This window comes from Schistocerca serialis, chromosome 4 (assembly GCF_023864345.2).
Source record: "Schistocerca serialis cubense isolate TAMUIC-IGC-003099 chromosome 4, iqSchSeri2.2, whole genome shotgun sequence".
Classification (NCBI taxonomy): domain Eukaryota; kingdom Metazoa; phylum Arthropoda; class Insecta; order Orthoptera; family Acrididae; genus Schistocerca; species Schistocerca serialis.
The window spans coordinates 950,159,661-950,175,985 of record NC_064641.1 but is presented as its reverse complement, the minus strand read 5'-3'; the positions used below and the strand labels follow the sequence as shown (position 1 = coordinate 950,175,985).

General features: G+C 44.1%; 1 protein-coding gene and 1 non-coding gene across 4 annotated transcripts in view; both read right to left on the bottom strand.

Annotated features, from left to right (window-relative positions):
• The window catches only part of LOC126473608 (GTP-binding protein GEM-like), a 460,931-nt gene that overhangs the window by 277,143 nt on the left and 167,463 nt on the right, over positions 1–16,325 (bottom strand). The window lies entirely within an intron of this gene.
• On the bottom strand, positions 9,061–9,135 carry Trnas-cga (transfer RNA serine (anticodon CGA)). Its single transcript has one exon. It is a non-coding gene; the product is annotated as a tRNA-Ser (tRNA).

Here is a 16,325-nt window from a genome sequence, read left to right as displayed (position 1 = left end):
TTTGAGAGTAAATCGGAGAAAGACGAAGGTAATGAGAAGTAGTAGAAATGAGAACAGCGAGAAACTTAACATCAGGATTGATGGTCACGAAGTCAATGAAGTTAAGGAATTCTGCTACCTAGGCAGTAAAATAACCAATGGCGGACGGAGCAAGGAGGACATCAACAGCAGACTCGCTATGGCAAAAAAGGCATTTCTGGCCAAGAGAGGTCTACTAGTATCAAATACCGGCCTTAATTTGAGGAAGAAATTTCTGAGGATGTACGTCTGGAGTACAGCATTGTATGGTAGTGAAACATGGACTGTGGGAAAACCGGAATAGAAGAGAATCGAAGCATTTGAGATGTGCTATAGACGAATGTTGAAAATTAGGTGGACTGATAAGGTAAGGAATGAGGAGGTTCTACGCAGAATCGGAGAGGAAAGGAATATGTGGAAAACACTGATAAGGAGAAGGGACAGGATGATAGGACATCTGCTAAGACATGAGGGAATGACTTCCATGGTACTAGAGGGAGCTGCAGAGGGCAAAAACTGTAGAGGAAGACAGAGATTGTAATACGTCAAGCAAATAATTGAGGACGTAGGTTGCAAGTGGTACTCTGAGATGAAGAGGTTAGCACAGGAAAGGAATTCGTGGCGAGCCGCATCAAACCAGTCAGTAGATTGATGACAAAAAAAATTGCATTTGAGGCATTCTAGGTAGCGCAATGCCCTGTTAGCTTCTCCACGTCTGCACAGCAGCGCCTGCTGTGTACTGAACTGACTGAATACCCTCTCCAGTTGTTGAAGAGTTTTTATTGTGCTCCAAGACCGGTTTCCGCTTTTACATCGAATACAGAAGTCTGAAACTGGCATTGTAAAAACAACCAAACGTTCTACGTAATGATGCAATGGACATTTAAATAGGTAAAATAACAGCAATGTAGGAATTTCGACACGAAAAAATTGATTTTAAACATGTCATTATAAGTACAGAAAAATTAATAAAAACGAAATCTTACATACTACTGTGGCGAAGCAAAGTCAAACGATTAGGAGAGTAAATAACAACACCGTAGCAAAAACAGGCGTGCCATGATAATAAAAACTGAATATTACATACACAAAATTATTTGCAAGCCATAATATTAAAATGAATAATATTTTGACACATTCGAAATTATAAACTGTTTGCTTTACCTGTGATAAGCGAAAGATAGTTGCTTAGTTTTCTTGCCGTATGAACGCGTCGTTCGAACACTTGCATCTGCCCACAGATAATCCCTGTGTGTGTACCCCGTCCGTAAAGCTGCGGACTGCAGGTCTTCACCGCTCCGTCTTAAGACCTGTTGGCAGCACTGAACATGCGGCACAGTGGACCTGCGGTTGGGACAGTGTGCACGCGCTATGATGCGAATGAAGCGACTGATACTGTAGAACTGGTTGGTACCTCCAACCTCTCCAATTCTTCTCACACTTGTGCGAGAACAGTCTTCTCTCTTCTAAACACCCGCGCCTCCCAACGCAGCGAACGAGATGAGCTGCGTTAGGTTTAAAGTGACCGCGTGTTCTTCTTCCGAAGAATCCCGTGACTGTAAGTCGCTCGATCAACATGCTAAAGGTTTTTTGACGTATAACGCTGCGTTGAGGTTGTAGCTCGGCGTAAATGAGACGCGACTCTCGTTTAATGCCGTTGGTTACCAGCGTGGAACATTAGGACTCATTTACACTTATTACCCTGGTCGCGCCCCGTGGATCGTTAATCTCTTTCTGATGGAAGCATCGCCTCAGAAAAGTACGTGCGGAACGGCTCTTGTGGCGGATTCAAGTTAGTGCTACGTCTGACAACTGCGAAACCATCAGAGGCCTAAGTACTGAGATGTACACAACCAAAAAGACATTAGCGGTGAACGTCGCCCGGATGACAGCCATCTACACTGAGTACCCGATCGTTCTCAGAACAAGTCAAATGGCCCGAATCGTGACTAGTATTGGTTTCTCGACTCGTTTACAGGACTTGTTTCCACTTCTGACCACTACTACCTCTTGTCAGATTCATTCCGTTTATACGGGATTCCCAAAACCAGATTACGTAAACTGATTTCTCAACACCGCTTCTGGGTGGTCATGTAAACAATTCAAAATCGATTCTGGAAATCCGCTTCTAGTTGTCAGTTTTCCAAATCCTCAATAGATTTTCGATTCCAATCGGTTTTGAAACGTGCTTGGATTGTCAAGTTACGTCGTGTTTTCAGAGTATTCAGTTAATACCGACTTATTGTGCAGTCAAGGAGGAGCATAAATATTCGACGAAGCATGAAGCTGTCAACCTGTAGTATTTAAGTGAAGAGAAATAACGATTGTGTTGACTGAATAAGAAACTGGATCAGCTGGTTTCCAGACGCCATATCTAACTGGGCTAGAAAATCCGCTTCAGGCCTTAACATCTAAACATGACAGCGAGATACGATTTCCGAAATTCGATTTTCGTCTTTCGGAAGATGTGCCGAATGTAAACATAGTGATGAGAAATATTTTAAAAACACGTTGTGTAGGTCGCCACTTGAAGCCAAGTTCTTCATTAGTGTCACGTGTCCAGCCGCGCCAGCCGCTTACAGAGCACCGTGCCTGCAAAGCGTACCTTGCCGTCATCTACACGCGATACTTGCCGACTGAGCGTCTATGTTACAGTACTGGCCATTAAAATTGCTACACCAAGAAGAAATGCAGATGATAAACGCGTATTCATTGGACAAATATATTATACTAGAACTGACATGTGATTACATTTTCACGCAATTTGGGAGCATAGATCCTGAGAAATCAGTACCCAGAACCACCACCTCTGGCCGTAATAACGGCCTTGATACGCCTGGGCTTTGAGTCAAACAGAGCTTGGATGGCGTGTACAGGCAAAGCACGATACCACAGTTCATCAAGAATAGTGACTAGCGTATTTTGACGAGCCAGTTGCTCGGCGACCATTGACCAGACGTTTTCAATTGGTGAGAGATCTGGAGAATGTGCTGGCCAGGGCAGTAGTCGAACATTATCTGTATCCAGAAAGGCCCGCACAGGACCTGCAACGTGAGGTCCTGCATTATCCTGCTGAAATGTAGGGTTTCGCAGGGATCGAATGAAGGGTAGAGCCACAGGTCGTAACACATCTGAAATGAAACTGCTGTCAATGCGAACAAGAGGTGACCGAGACGTGTAACCAATGGCACCCCTTACCATCATGCCCGATGATAAGCCAGTATGGCGATTACCAATACACGCTTCCAATGTGCGTTCACCGCGATGTCCCCAAACACGGATGCGACCACCATGATGCTGTAAACAGAACCTGCATTCATCCGAAAAAATGACGTTTTGCCATTCGTGCACCCAGGTTGGTCGTTAAGTACACCATCGCAGGCGCTCCTGTCTGTGGTGCAGCGTCAAGGGTAACTGCAGCCATGGTGTCCGAGCTGACAGTCCATGCTGCTGCAAACGTCGTCGAACTGTTCGTGCAGATGGTTGTTGTCTTGCAAACGTCCCCATGTGTTGACTCAAGGATCGAGACGTGGCTGCACGATCCGTTACAGCCATGCGGATTAGATGCCTGTCATCTCGACTGCTAGTGATACGAGGCCGTTGGCATCCAGCACGGTGTTCCGTATTACCCTCCTGAACCCACCGATTCCATATTCTGGTAACAGTCATTGGATCTCGACCAACGCGAGCAGCAATGTCGCGATACGATAAGTCGCAATCCCGATAGGCTACAATCCGACATTTATCAAAGTCGGAAACGTGATGGTACGCATTTCTCCTCCTTACACGAGGCATCACAATTACGTTTCACCAGGCAACGCCGGTCAACTGCTGTTTGTGTATGAGAAATCGGCTGGAAACTTTCCTCATGTCAGCACGTTGTAGGTGTCACCACCGGCGTCAACCTAGTGTGAATGCTCTGAAAAGCTAATCATTTGCATATCACAGCATGGTCTTCCTGTCGGTTAAATTTCGCGTCTGTAGCACGTCATCTTCGTGGTGTAGCAATTTTATTGGCCAATGATGTATATCGCACATCCTTTATACTAAAATCACATACTGTAAAGTGGTCATGTCATCTTGGTTTTGTCATGTTATCGATGCGTACGTCAGAGAGAGAGAGAGAGAGAGAGAGAGAGAGAGAGAGAGAGAGAGAGAGAGAGAGGGAGGGAGCAAATCACGTTACTGCTAAACAACCTCTGGTCTTGTCGTGGCACAGTCTTTGTCTCAACGCAGTCTGATACATTTTTAGTTGAAGTGTGGTAGGCGAGGGACGTAGTCAGTAGTGCTGTGTTACCTTTGTATCTGCTAGATGAAGAATACTGTAAAGGACATCAAGGATGAGTAAGATGGCTATACTAGAAAGTGAAGAGAAAATAAATTTTGAATAATGTTATGTTTTGAAGAGAAGGAGTTTGGTGTAAGACTGCAGCACTACGCAGCTAGAAATGATTTCTGTCAGCTACTTAACTTGCTCAGAGCTGAAAGACCACATCACTTCCCTGAGTCATGCCTTAAGATACATACACACCAAAAAAAGTTTTGCATCACCTCGATTTCGAAAACTGGAATAGAGACCAACGTAAACATCATTTCCGCCATTTTATTGCTCATGAAAACCACGCATTGCATGTTTTACCACCATACAGAGAGGGAGATTCGTAGGTGGTGGTCCAGACTGCTGTACACTCTGGTACCTCTAATACCCAGCAGCATGTCCTCTTGCATTGACGCATGCCTGTATTCGTCGTGGCACACTATCCACAAGTTCATCAAGGCACTGTTGGTCCAGATTATCCCACTCCTCAAAGGCATTGGTGGGACACGTCGTCCATAAACAGCCCTTTTCAGTCTATCCCAGGCATGTTCGATAGGGTTCATACCTGGAGAACATGCTGGCCACTCTACTCGAGCGATGTCGTTATCCTGAGGGAAGTCATTCACAAGATGTGCACAATGGGGGCGCGAATTGTCGTCCAGGAAGACGAATGCCTCGTCAATATGCTGTCGATATGGTTGCACTATCGATCGGAGGGTGGCATTCAGGTATCGTACAGACGTTACGGCGCCTTCCATGACTACCTCTGGCGTACGTTGGTCCTACACAATGCCACCCCAAAACAGCAGGGAAGCTCCACCTTGCTGCACTCGCTGGACAGTGTGTCTAAGGCGTTCAGCCTGACCGGGTTGCCTCCAAACACGTCTCCGACGATTGTCTGGTTGAGAGGAATATGCGACACTTATCGGTGAAGAGAACGTGATGACAATCCTGATCGGTTCGTTGGGCATGTTGCTGGGCCCATCTGTACCGCGCTGCATAGTGTCGTGGTTGGAAAGACGGACCTCGCCATGGACGTCGGGAGTGAAGTTGCGAAACATGCAGCCTACTGTGCACCGTTTGAGTCGCAAGACAACGTCCTGTGGCTGCACGAAAAGCATTATTCAACATGGTGGCGTTGCTGTCAGGGTTCCTCCGAGCCACAATCAATAGGTAGCGGTCATCCACTTCAGTAGTAGCCCTTAGGCGGTCTGAGCTAGGCAAGTCATCGACTGTTTCTGTGTATCTCCCCCATGCCCGAACAACATCGCTTTGGTTCACTCCGAGACGCCTGGGCACTTCCCTTGTTAAGAGCCCATCCTGGCACAAAGTAACAATGCGGACGCGATCGAACCGCGGTATTGACCGTCTAGGCATGGTTGAACTAAAGACAAAACGAGCCGTGTACCTCCTTCCTGGTGGAATGACTGGAACTGATCGGCTGTCAGACTTCCTCCGTCTACTAGGCGCTGCTCATGCGTGATTGTTTACGTCTTTGTTCGGGTTTAGTGACATCTCTGAACATTCCCACGTCAGGGTCCCCGGGTTCGATTCCCGGCGGGGTCAGGGATTTTCTCTGCCTCGTGATGACTGGGTGTTGTGTGCTGTCCTTAGATTAGTTAGGTTTAAGTAGTTCTAAGTTCTAGGGGACTGATGACCTCAAATGTTAAGTCCCATAATGCTCAGAGCCATTTTTTTTTTTTTTTTTTTTTTTGCGAAGTAAGTGGAAATTTTGATAGGGGCAGATTATTGTTTTAATATAAAGACATATAATTGTTTTAATATAAAGACAAATTGCATTCAGATCAGTTGGAGTTAAGTTCAAATTACGTTCTGTTAGTAAGAGGTTAGCGTACGAGTCTAAGCTGAATACCGGTTTGTTGACAGATGGTTTTGTAAAACGTAGACTTTAAAGAGAGGGAGGAAAAGTTGGGATATATCACATAGAGAACCAAATATAGTGGGGAGGTTACTACGCGTGTGATATAAACCATGGGTTAGAGCGTGCGTGCGTACGTATGCTTGTTATTGCAGGCTACTTGACAGGAACTTCCTTGAGGAGCTTTCCATCCAGATGTCACTGAATCGCAGTCTATGAACTACTTACAAGTTGATAAATGTTTATTGCGATGCACGCACCGAAAGCCAAGAAACCGTTCATTAAAATGTCATCCAGAAATCCAGAAATTTCAGTTTGGCGGCTGTTTGCACGCTTCATTTTCGAGGGTGTACCTACTTTTTAGGAACAGGTACAACGCCAAATATTTTATGATGTGGCACCGGCGTCAAACCTCACGCGCGACGAATAAACTCGTACTGTGTGACTGTTTGCTCATATCACGTCATATCGGTTGTTTTGTACGGCTTCTCGGCGAACAGCGCAGTATGGCAACACTACAGTGTGACGTCAGTGTACACGCACGGTTACCTTCCTTGTACCATCGCCTCCCCCGCGGTGAATAGCATAACGCAGTATGTACTCTGTGCACTATTTAACAGGTAAGCAATAACACCGACGCATCAACCCCGTCGCGAAGCAGTCTCGTTGCTTACTGGAGTGGAAAGATCGTACTCTCCATTATGGAAGGGCAAACACAAGTCTGGCTAGGTGACTACGTCCAACACCTCCATAAATGAAGGGAAAGCGGAACAGCCGCGATTCCTGACTATTCTCCGAACACACAAGTGACAAACGAATAACGAAGGAGTATCAAACTGAGTTTTCAGACACATCGAGATTTCTCCAGGGATAGCTTCAGTTTCCTAGTACTCGCCATTTTGTCGGAAATAAGCAAGGGAATAATCGGAAAAACATGACGGTGACGCACTGCAAATGACTTTGCACCGAAGGCGACGAACTAGCTGGTGGAGTACTGCACATGATGGTCGCTAGATGTCACTACAGTGCCAGGTTCTTAAAAAACGTTGCTAAATAATTAAAAGTGAAACTACACCACTGGCCATTAAAATTGCTACACCACGAAGATGACGTGCTACAGACGCGAAATTTAACCGACAGGAAGACCATGCTGTGATATGCAAATGATTAGCTTTTCACAGCATTCACACAAGGTTGGCGCCGGTGGCGACACCTACAACGTGCTGATATGAGAAAAGTTTCCAGCCGATTTCTCATACACAAACAGCAGTTGACCGGCGTTGCCTGGTGAAATGTTGTTGTGATGCCTCGTGTAAGGAGGAGAAATGCGTACCATCACGTTTCCGACTTTGATAAAGGTCGGATTGTAGCCTATCGCGATTGCGGTTTATCGTATCGCGACAATGCTGCTCGCGTTGGTCGAGATCCAATGACTTTTAGCATAATATGAAATCGGTGGGTTCAGCAGGGTAATACGGAACGCCGTGCTGGATCCCAACGGCCTCGTATCACTAGCAGTCGAGATGACAGGCATCTAATCCGCATGGCTATAACGTATCGTGCAGCCACGTCTCGATCCCTGAGTCAACACATGGGGACGTTTGCAAGACAACAACCATCTGCACGAACAGTTCGACGACGTTTGCAGCAGCATGGACTATCAGTTCGGAGACCGTGGCTGCGGTTACCCTTGACGCTGCATCACAGACATGAGCGCCTGCGGTGGTGTACTCAACGACCAACCTGGGTGCACGAATGGCAAAACGTAATTTTTTCGGATGAATGCAGGTTTTGTTTCCAGCATCATGATGGTCGCATCCGTGTTTGGCGACATCGCGGTGAACGCACATTGGAAGCGTGTATTCGTCATCGCCACACTGGCGTATCACTCGGCGTGATGTTATGGGGTGCCACTGGTTACACGTCTCGGTCACCTCTTGTTCGCATTGACGGCACTTTGTACAGTGGACGTTACATTTCAGTTATGTTTCGACATGTGGCTCTACCCTTCATTGGATCCCTGCGAAACCCTACATTTCAGCAGGATAATGCACGACCGCATGTTGCAGGTCCTGTACGGGCCTTTCTGGATACAGAAAATGTTCGACTGCTGCCCTGGCCAGCACATTCTCCATATCTCTCACCAATTGAAAACGTCTGGTCAATGGTGGCCGAGCAACTGGCTCGTCACAATACGCCAGTCACTACTTTTGACGAAATGTGGTATTGTGTTGAAGCTACATGGGCAGCTGAACCTGTACACGCCATCCAAGCTCTGTTTGACTCAATTCTCAGGCGTATCAAGGCCGTTATTATAGCCAGAGGTGGTTGTTCTGGGTGCTGATTTCTCAGGAGCTATGCACCAAATGTAAAACGAACACTCAAATCTTTCCGTGCGAGCTGTAATATATTTTATTGCAGTCATCGTCATCAACAATATATGTGGGTGTCAACAAAATATTTTCATATTCAGAGGAGAAGGTTTGTCACTGAAAATTCGTAGACAGATCTCGTTGTAATGAAAAACGCCTTTGTTTCATTGATAGACATCCCAATTCGCTTATGATAAAAGTGGCACTGTGTCCCCTATTTCGCGATAATACTAAACGAGCTGCCCTATTTTGGATTTTTTCGATGTCCTCCGTCAGTCGAACCTGGTAAGAATTCCATACTGCACAGCAGTACTCCAGCAGATGGCGGACAAGCGCAGCGTAACCATTCTCTTTCGTAGACCTGTTGCATCTTCTACGTGTTCTGCCAATAACACGCAGTCTTTTCAGAATGAGATTTTCACTCTGCAGCGGAGTGTGCGCTGATATGAAACTTCCTGGCAGATTAAAACTGTGTGCCGGACCGAGACTCGAACTCGGGACCTTTGCCTTTCGCGGGCAAGCGCTCTACCAACTGAGCTACCCAAGCACGACTCACGCCCCGCCCAGTCTTTTATTGCCTCCCTTCCACCCACCCCCTCTTCTCCCCCCCCCCCCAACATTATCTATGTGATCGTTTGTTGACCACAACTCTAATTCCTAGGTATTTCTTAGAATGGAGTTAGTTTTGTGCGCTTCATCATTTGAGCGAAATTTAATGGATTCCTTTTGGTACTCATCTGGGAGACCTTACACTTTTAAAAGTTTTACGGGCGACTGCCAGATATCTTCTGTAAATCATTTTCCAATTGGTTTTGATCTTCTGATGACTTTTTTGAAAGGTAAATGATGGCATCATCTGCAAAAATTTAAGACAGCTTCCTCACATTGCCTCCTACTTCGTTTATGTAGATTATGAACAGCAGTGGGCGTATAACAATTCCTCGGGGAACACCAGGTATCACTTCTGTTTTACTCTATGACGCTTCTTCAATTACTACGTACTGTGACCTTTCCGACAGGAAATTACGAATCCAGTCGCACTATTGACACTATACTCCATAGGTACGCAGTATCATTAAAAGTCGCTTGTGAGAAATAGAGTCAAAAGCGTTATGGAAATGTAGAAATATAGAACCAATTTGAAATCGCCAGTCGAGAGCACTCGAGAGAGTAAAGAGCCAGGTTTGTTGCACAAGAACAATATTTACTGAATCCGTGCTGGCTGTGTGTAAACGAATGATTTTCCTCGGCGTAATCCATAATGTTCGAACACAGCATATGTTGGAAAATCCTACTGCAAGTCGACGTCAGCGTTATGGATCTACAATTCATCGGATTACTCCTGTTTCCTTTCTTGAGTAACTGTGTGACCTGTGCAACTTTCCAGTCTGTAGGTACGGATCTTTCGTCGAGTGATTGATTGAATATGATTGTTAACTATGGAACTATTACATCAGCATATTTTGAAACGAATCTCATCCGTATACGATCTGGCTGAAGGACTTGCTTTTATTAAGTGATTTAAACTGTTTTGCTAACCGAAGATATCTACTTGCACGTCACTCAAACCGGCAGCAGTTTTTGATTCTTATACTGGAATACGTAATTCGTTTTCTGTGGTGAAGGAATTTCGGAACACTGTATTTAATAATTCCAATTCGGTGGTACTGTCATCGGTAAAAGTAGTATTGGTTGTGTCTTGCAGCTGGAGTACTTCACATGCGATCATAATCTATTTGGATTTTCTGCAATATCCAGACAAAGTTCCATTGTCGAAACTATTAAAAGCGTCTCGCATTGAAGTTCGCGCTAAATTTAGAGCTTATGTAAGACTTCGCCAGTCCTGGGGATTGTGTGTTCTTTAAAATCTGGCGTGCTATTTTCGTTGCTTCTGCAGCAGTGTTCTGATCTCTCTTGTGTACCATAGGTAGTCGGTTCAGTCTGTTATTAACGTAGTACGTGTTCCTGGCCACTCGCAGCTTTGGTTCAGTCTAGTTAAATGGGAAAAAAGAAAAGAGAATTGACATCTTTCTAATATGTGTGAGAATTGGACATACTAATTTTACTAAGGTTTGAAGCTCCTCTTTTTGTTGTTCCTTGTTTACGATTTAACAACTGGGTTGTTTTGAAAATCAGCCTTATGCAAACATAATTAGTTTATTTTTGTATTTACCAAGACATATTTGGACACCAGTGTGTCGTCTTCAGTGGGTTAAATTTTTATTTCTGTAAAGCGCAATATCACATTTACAATAATTTAACTGCTGTAGGCCTAAGAATTACGATATGTGCAATTTGCTTTGTTTTTTTTAGACACTCACCTTAAAATTGCATCACTAACTGAACTGTATTATTATACACCGGTTTTAGTGCTCGTTTTCGTCGGTTTTCTTTTTTTTTTGACAGCATGTCATGTGCAAACTAGTCATGAAGAAAATTATTGCGTATTTTGTTTCGAGAGTAGAGGTCATGAACGTTTCTGTAATTATATTTTTCGTCCTGTTTCGTGTCTCTAGTTCGTCTCTCGATCAACTGCTATTTAGTACATTGTTTTCACTCAGTTTTTCACAAATTTCCGCTCATTGCTTCACCTAACACACTTTCACAAAATGTGGCGAAATGTGATCGGAGCAGACACTTCTGACAACATACTCAGTGAGAGGTGTTATGTTATTGTCGTTGCTCACTTGTTCATCGTTGGTCTTGCGTTTGTTGTGGCGCTAATTTTGAATGTTTCGTCAGAACTTGGGTAGCGTGGCTGCTGGGAAGGGTATGTGCGTGTGCGTGTGCGTGTGCGTGTGTGTGTGTGTGTGTGTGTGTGTGTGTGTGTGTGCGTGTGTGTGTGAGAGAGAGAGAGAGAGAGAGAGAGAGAGAGAGAGAGAGATGGGGGTGGGAACCAAGAAAACATAAGTCTTTTTTATATACTTTTTTATGGTTTGTTTGACTTATGTTTTTTGTGGGGAGTCGCCTCTGTATAGTTCATTGAGTGTTCCAAACAGTGTTGTATTTTCATTCAGGACTCTCTTTCCCTGTATTATTGCTTTTTCTATGTGTAATTCTCCTGTATTGAGAGATTTTGATAGAGACTGTTGCTTTCTCTGAGAATCTGAAGATCAGTCTCCATGTTTTTTGGTTGGCGGTTTTCTTGTATTAGATGGTCTACAAAGGTTGTGTGTGTACTGTCACTTCTTGGGGCTTTGAGGTGTTCGGAGTACCTCGTTTTGAAATTTCTGCGTTCTTGGCCTATGCAGACCGACTGGCATGAACTACAGGTTAACTGATATATTCCAGCTTTGAAGAATTTGCTTACAGAGGTGGTCTTAGATTCTCCTGTATTGTGTTATGTGTGCGGAACGATATTTGTAGCCCTTGATTCTTCACTATGTTTCCCACTCTGTGGACATTTTTGTTACTGTATGTTAGTATGTGCCATGCTGTACTCTTTGTAAGGTGTTCCTAGTACAGGGTGTATACGTGGACAAGGAAAAAAAATTCCCGGATTTCTCCCGGATTTCCCGGTTAAAAATACACTTTATCCCGAGTGAAAATACACTTTTTCCCTGTTAACTGACAGTATATTTTCTCTCGGAACTGTGTAAGTCCTTTGAATCATTATGATTTTAACGCGGGAGTAGAATTTCTCGGCGCTTTATAAAACAAAACACAGAGGAAAAAACGCGTTTTGGAAAGATCTTTGATGTGCAGCAACATGCACGCTGCATATTTTCGTATTACGAATATATAAATTCGATTTCCACCAAACACCGCATGTTACTTTCTGAAGCTTTTGTAGGCCAGTCATAGCTCTTGTCACGTGATCTCGCCAGCCGATGACAGCGGGTATTCAGAGCTCAGGACACGTGATGTAATCAGTCAATAGCAACATCACTGTTAACTACCGCGAACGCACAAACAGAAAAAGTTAATGGTTTAAATTAATATACATTGTGTTTCTATACGAAACGCAAAGCTTTCACATATAATATTGGTCTGTAAGATTAATACGCTGCAAGAGAAGCTAAGCTTTCACATACAATGTTGGTCTTTTATGCGCGTATTACAATTTAAGGTATACCACACAAATGTGATCGTAAAATTTTCAATAATGACTTAAATGTCTGATCTTCTGGGCTCGAAATTCATCTAAATGGCTCGTCATCAAAGAATTGATTTTTAAATGAGAGTCAAACGCTCTATGATTTAAGAAATTCACTGTACATTATCGCACATACTTCCGTTGTAACGGCCAGAATGGTACTTTGATGGTAACGCTTTTCAAACCACCATTCGGGATATTTTCCCGTGACCTGTTAGAAATAGGTTCGTTTCCGCAGCTGCCAGAGAGCGCCAGATGACAGGCGTCACCGCGCTTGCGCAGCTGCGATGTCGTAGGGAGCCCGTATGTTCGTACGTGTAAAACATTAAAAGATCATACGTTATGTCATACAAGAAACTAGACATCAGAGGATACTCCAAGAGCATCGGAATTTCGAGACCCATGCTAAAATGTGCACATTTAAAGTGCACATCTTTATGTCCATATTCCCAGTTAAGTAGGCCGACGATCTTTTTTGTAACGACAGAACGTAATTCACAAAGTACCAGTATCATATGCCTATTAGGCCTACTACAAGCTAAAAGCCTTACGTTAGGAAATAGTTTCACACTTCATTCATCCGCTCCAGTTTCTCAAGTATGAGATCGAAAAGTAGTAGTACGAAATTTTTATGCAAATTTGTAATCGCCATATTGTTCCATAATTTATGTGATGTCCCCGTTTCTTCTCCTTCCTCGTTCTAACAGACAGTCTTGTTATCACTAATTCTGTAACTATTCCTGCCAGTATCAAAGCTCATTAGCAGGTTAACTCCACTAACTCTGCCAGAATCACCAGTTTAGTTATCCCGCGATTATTCTCCGGTTAGGCGTTGTTACATGTTCGTACAACGCGTTTTCCGCGCTTCTTCCAGAATAGAACTTAAAGCGGCTACTGGTCGGGGACTGTACAACTGGCCCTTACTAGTATAGCGATCTGGCCAAAATTTTTCTGTCAAAATCTCATTTTCTTAGATACACCGAGAAGGTAATACGTAATCTTTCTGACCTGTTTATTTCCACTCCTGTAGTCTAAATCTATGGATTTAGCTAGTAATTATAACAACGCTCATCATTCGCAAACCCAATCAACCACACAATCAGACCGCGGTTGGCATTCATCCGTTCGGCCTTACTCCGCTCAGCTAGTATAGCCCCTTTTGTCTGTAGGAAAGTTTTTTTCTACATGCGACGATGATTGCCCTGACAGAGACATCACGTACACTATGCACGCATTCACAAATTACTTACGATTCACTCAGAAATTAACTTATAATGTGTTCAAAAAGCGACAGGGATGCGTTTCAAAGTCATATGAATAATCGATAGAGTTAAGTGCGCTGGATGCTAGTCGCTTTGTGAAACAACGTTTTTCCCCCTCAAGAATATGAATTTGCACACACCCCTCCCCTTGCCGGCCGCGGTGGTCTCGCGGCTCAGTCCGGAACCGCGCGACTGCTACGGTCGCAGGTTCGAATCCTGCCTCGGGCATGGATGTGTGTGATGTCCTTAGGTTAGTTCTAGGGGACTGATGACCTTAGATGTTAAGTCCCATAGTGCTCAGAGCCACACCCCTCGCCCTCCTAGATCTGGACCTGCTGCGCATGCATGAATCTGGCAACTTGGGCGCTCCAGTAAAATTTTTCCGGTGGCATCTAGCTGCTTGCTGCGACTGCTTACACAGCCAACAGACACATTTCTGTAGCCAGGAGCGGAGAAGCTACTACTCAACTACGCATGCGCATGATCCCGCTCGTAACTGCTAAAACGAATCTAATGTAAACAGTTGTGACGTCACGCTCATCGAAGGCAACTTGTTACGGAACATTGCATAGTCTTCCTAAAGCCTTTGACACATTTTGCTGTTGGCAGACGCTTGTATGAGCACTGTGTTTTGTTGCTGTATATGGCGCATTTTCTTTGCAATTTAAGTTTTATTTTCGTTTTTTCTCTCGTTCATGTTTTGTTGTTGCAGTATTATTCTGAAAGAGCGGTATAAAGTAATATCCTTTGTTAGAGTATCGGTTTTTGCCAGTCAAAATTACAAAAATTTAACTGAGAACAAAAACAATCAAAACTTCCCGGAATACTAAAAAATTCCCGGGTTTTTCCCGGTTTTCTCCCGGATGAAAAAATTCCCGGGTTTTTCCCGGATCTCCCGGTTGTCACGGGTCGTATACACCCTGTAATACCCTGTTTTTGTCTGGAGTTTGTGTTCTTGGTTCTCTGTTGTGGCTGGTGATTTGTTGATGGTTTGTCCTCTTTTCATTTGTTTTTTAATTTTGTTTTCAGTTTGTTTATCACTTGTGTGTTGTACCCATTCTCTGTGGCTATTTGGTGTACTGTATTTAGTTCCTGTGTGTAGCTGAGTTTGTCCAGTGGAGTTCTGTGTAGCGTATGACGAACTTGAGAGTGTGTGTTTGGGGGTGCTTGGAGTTGAAGTGAATGTTTGTGACGTGGCTGTAGATTTCCTGGAAACTCCAAAATTATGTTTGTTGTTGATTCTGCGTATGGTAATGTATAAGAAATTTTTAATTGGATAGACGTCTTAACCTGCTTCTTCCCCTTCCTCCATCTCTGCCCATCTCCTCCTCCTTCCCTCTCGCTCCATTTCTTTCCATCTGTCTATCACCACCTTCTACTCTCCTCTGTCCATCTCTTCCTTCCCCTCCCACCCCTCTCCAACTTTTCTTTCCACCTCTCTCTGTAATCCACACCTTGTGGTCTAGTAGGTGGCGTTGCTGCCTCTGGGTCACGGGGTCCAGGTTTGATTCCCGTCCTGGTCTGGGTCAGTATTACTCACGTCATTTAATCATCATCCGAGGAATGTGGGGAGACTGAACTGTGAAAATATTGGGAATTTGTATGGTTGCTGACAACCACGCAATTCAGCGCCCAAGAAACCAAATGTCATCCCCATCACCTCTCTCTCTCTCTCTCTCTCTCTCTCTCTCTCTCTCTCTCTCTCTCTCTCTCTCTCTCTCCCCGTCTCCTCCTTTCCGCTCTGTATGACCATTTACTCATACGTCCAGTTCTTCTCCTATTCCTTCTCTCTCTCTGACCTTGGGCCTTGGTTATTGTAATTGCAAATTCACCTTCCGTAGCAGTATTCTAATCACAAGCCAATAAGCCATAAATACAACTTTCCTATTTGCTGACTACATTGTGTGTGTGTGTGTGTGTGTGTGTGTGTGTGTGTGTGTGTGTGTGTGTGTATTCGAATGCAGTGTTGTGTCAAAATTTGAAATCAATTGGTGAAGAACTTTCGAAGATTTAAGAATTTGCACTAACGACAATTTACATTTTTATTTATAAAGAGACAAATGTTCATTTGTTCAAAATCTTAAACCTCTATAGTTCTTCAGGGATAACTTTGAAATTTTGACACAACGTTCCATTGTAATGTGGTTTTTCATATACCTACGGAGGCATCATATGGTACATAAATATATATCTACACTGAAGAGCCAAAGAAACTGGTACACTTGCCTAATATCGTGTAAGGCCCCTGATAGCACACGGAAGTGCCGCAGTACGACGTGGCATGAACTCGGCTAATGTCTGAAGTAGTGCTGGTGGGAACTGACACTATGAATCCTGCAGGGCTGTCCAGAAATCCGTAAGAGTACAAGAGAGTGCAGAA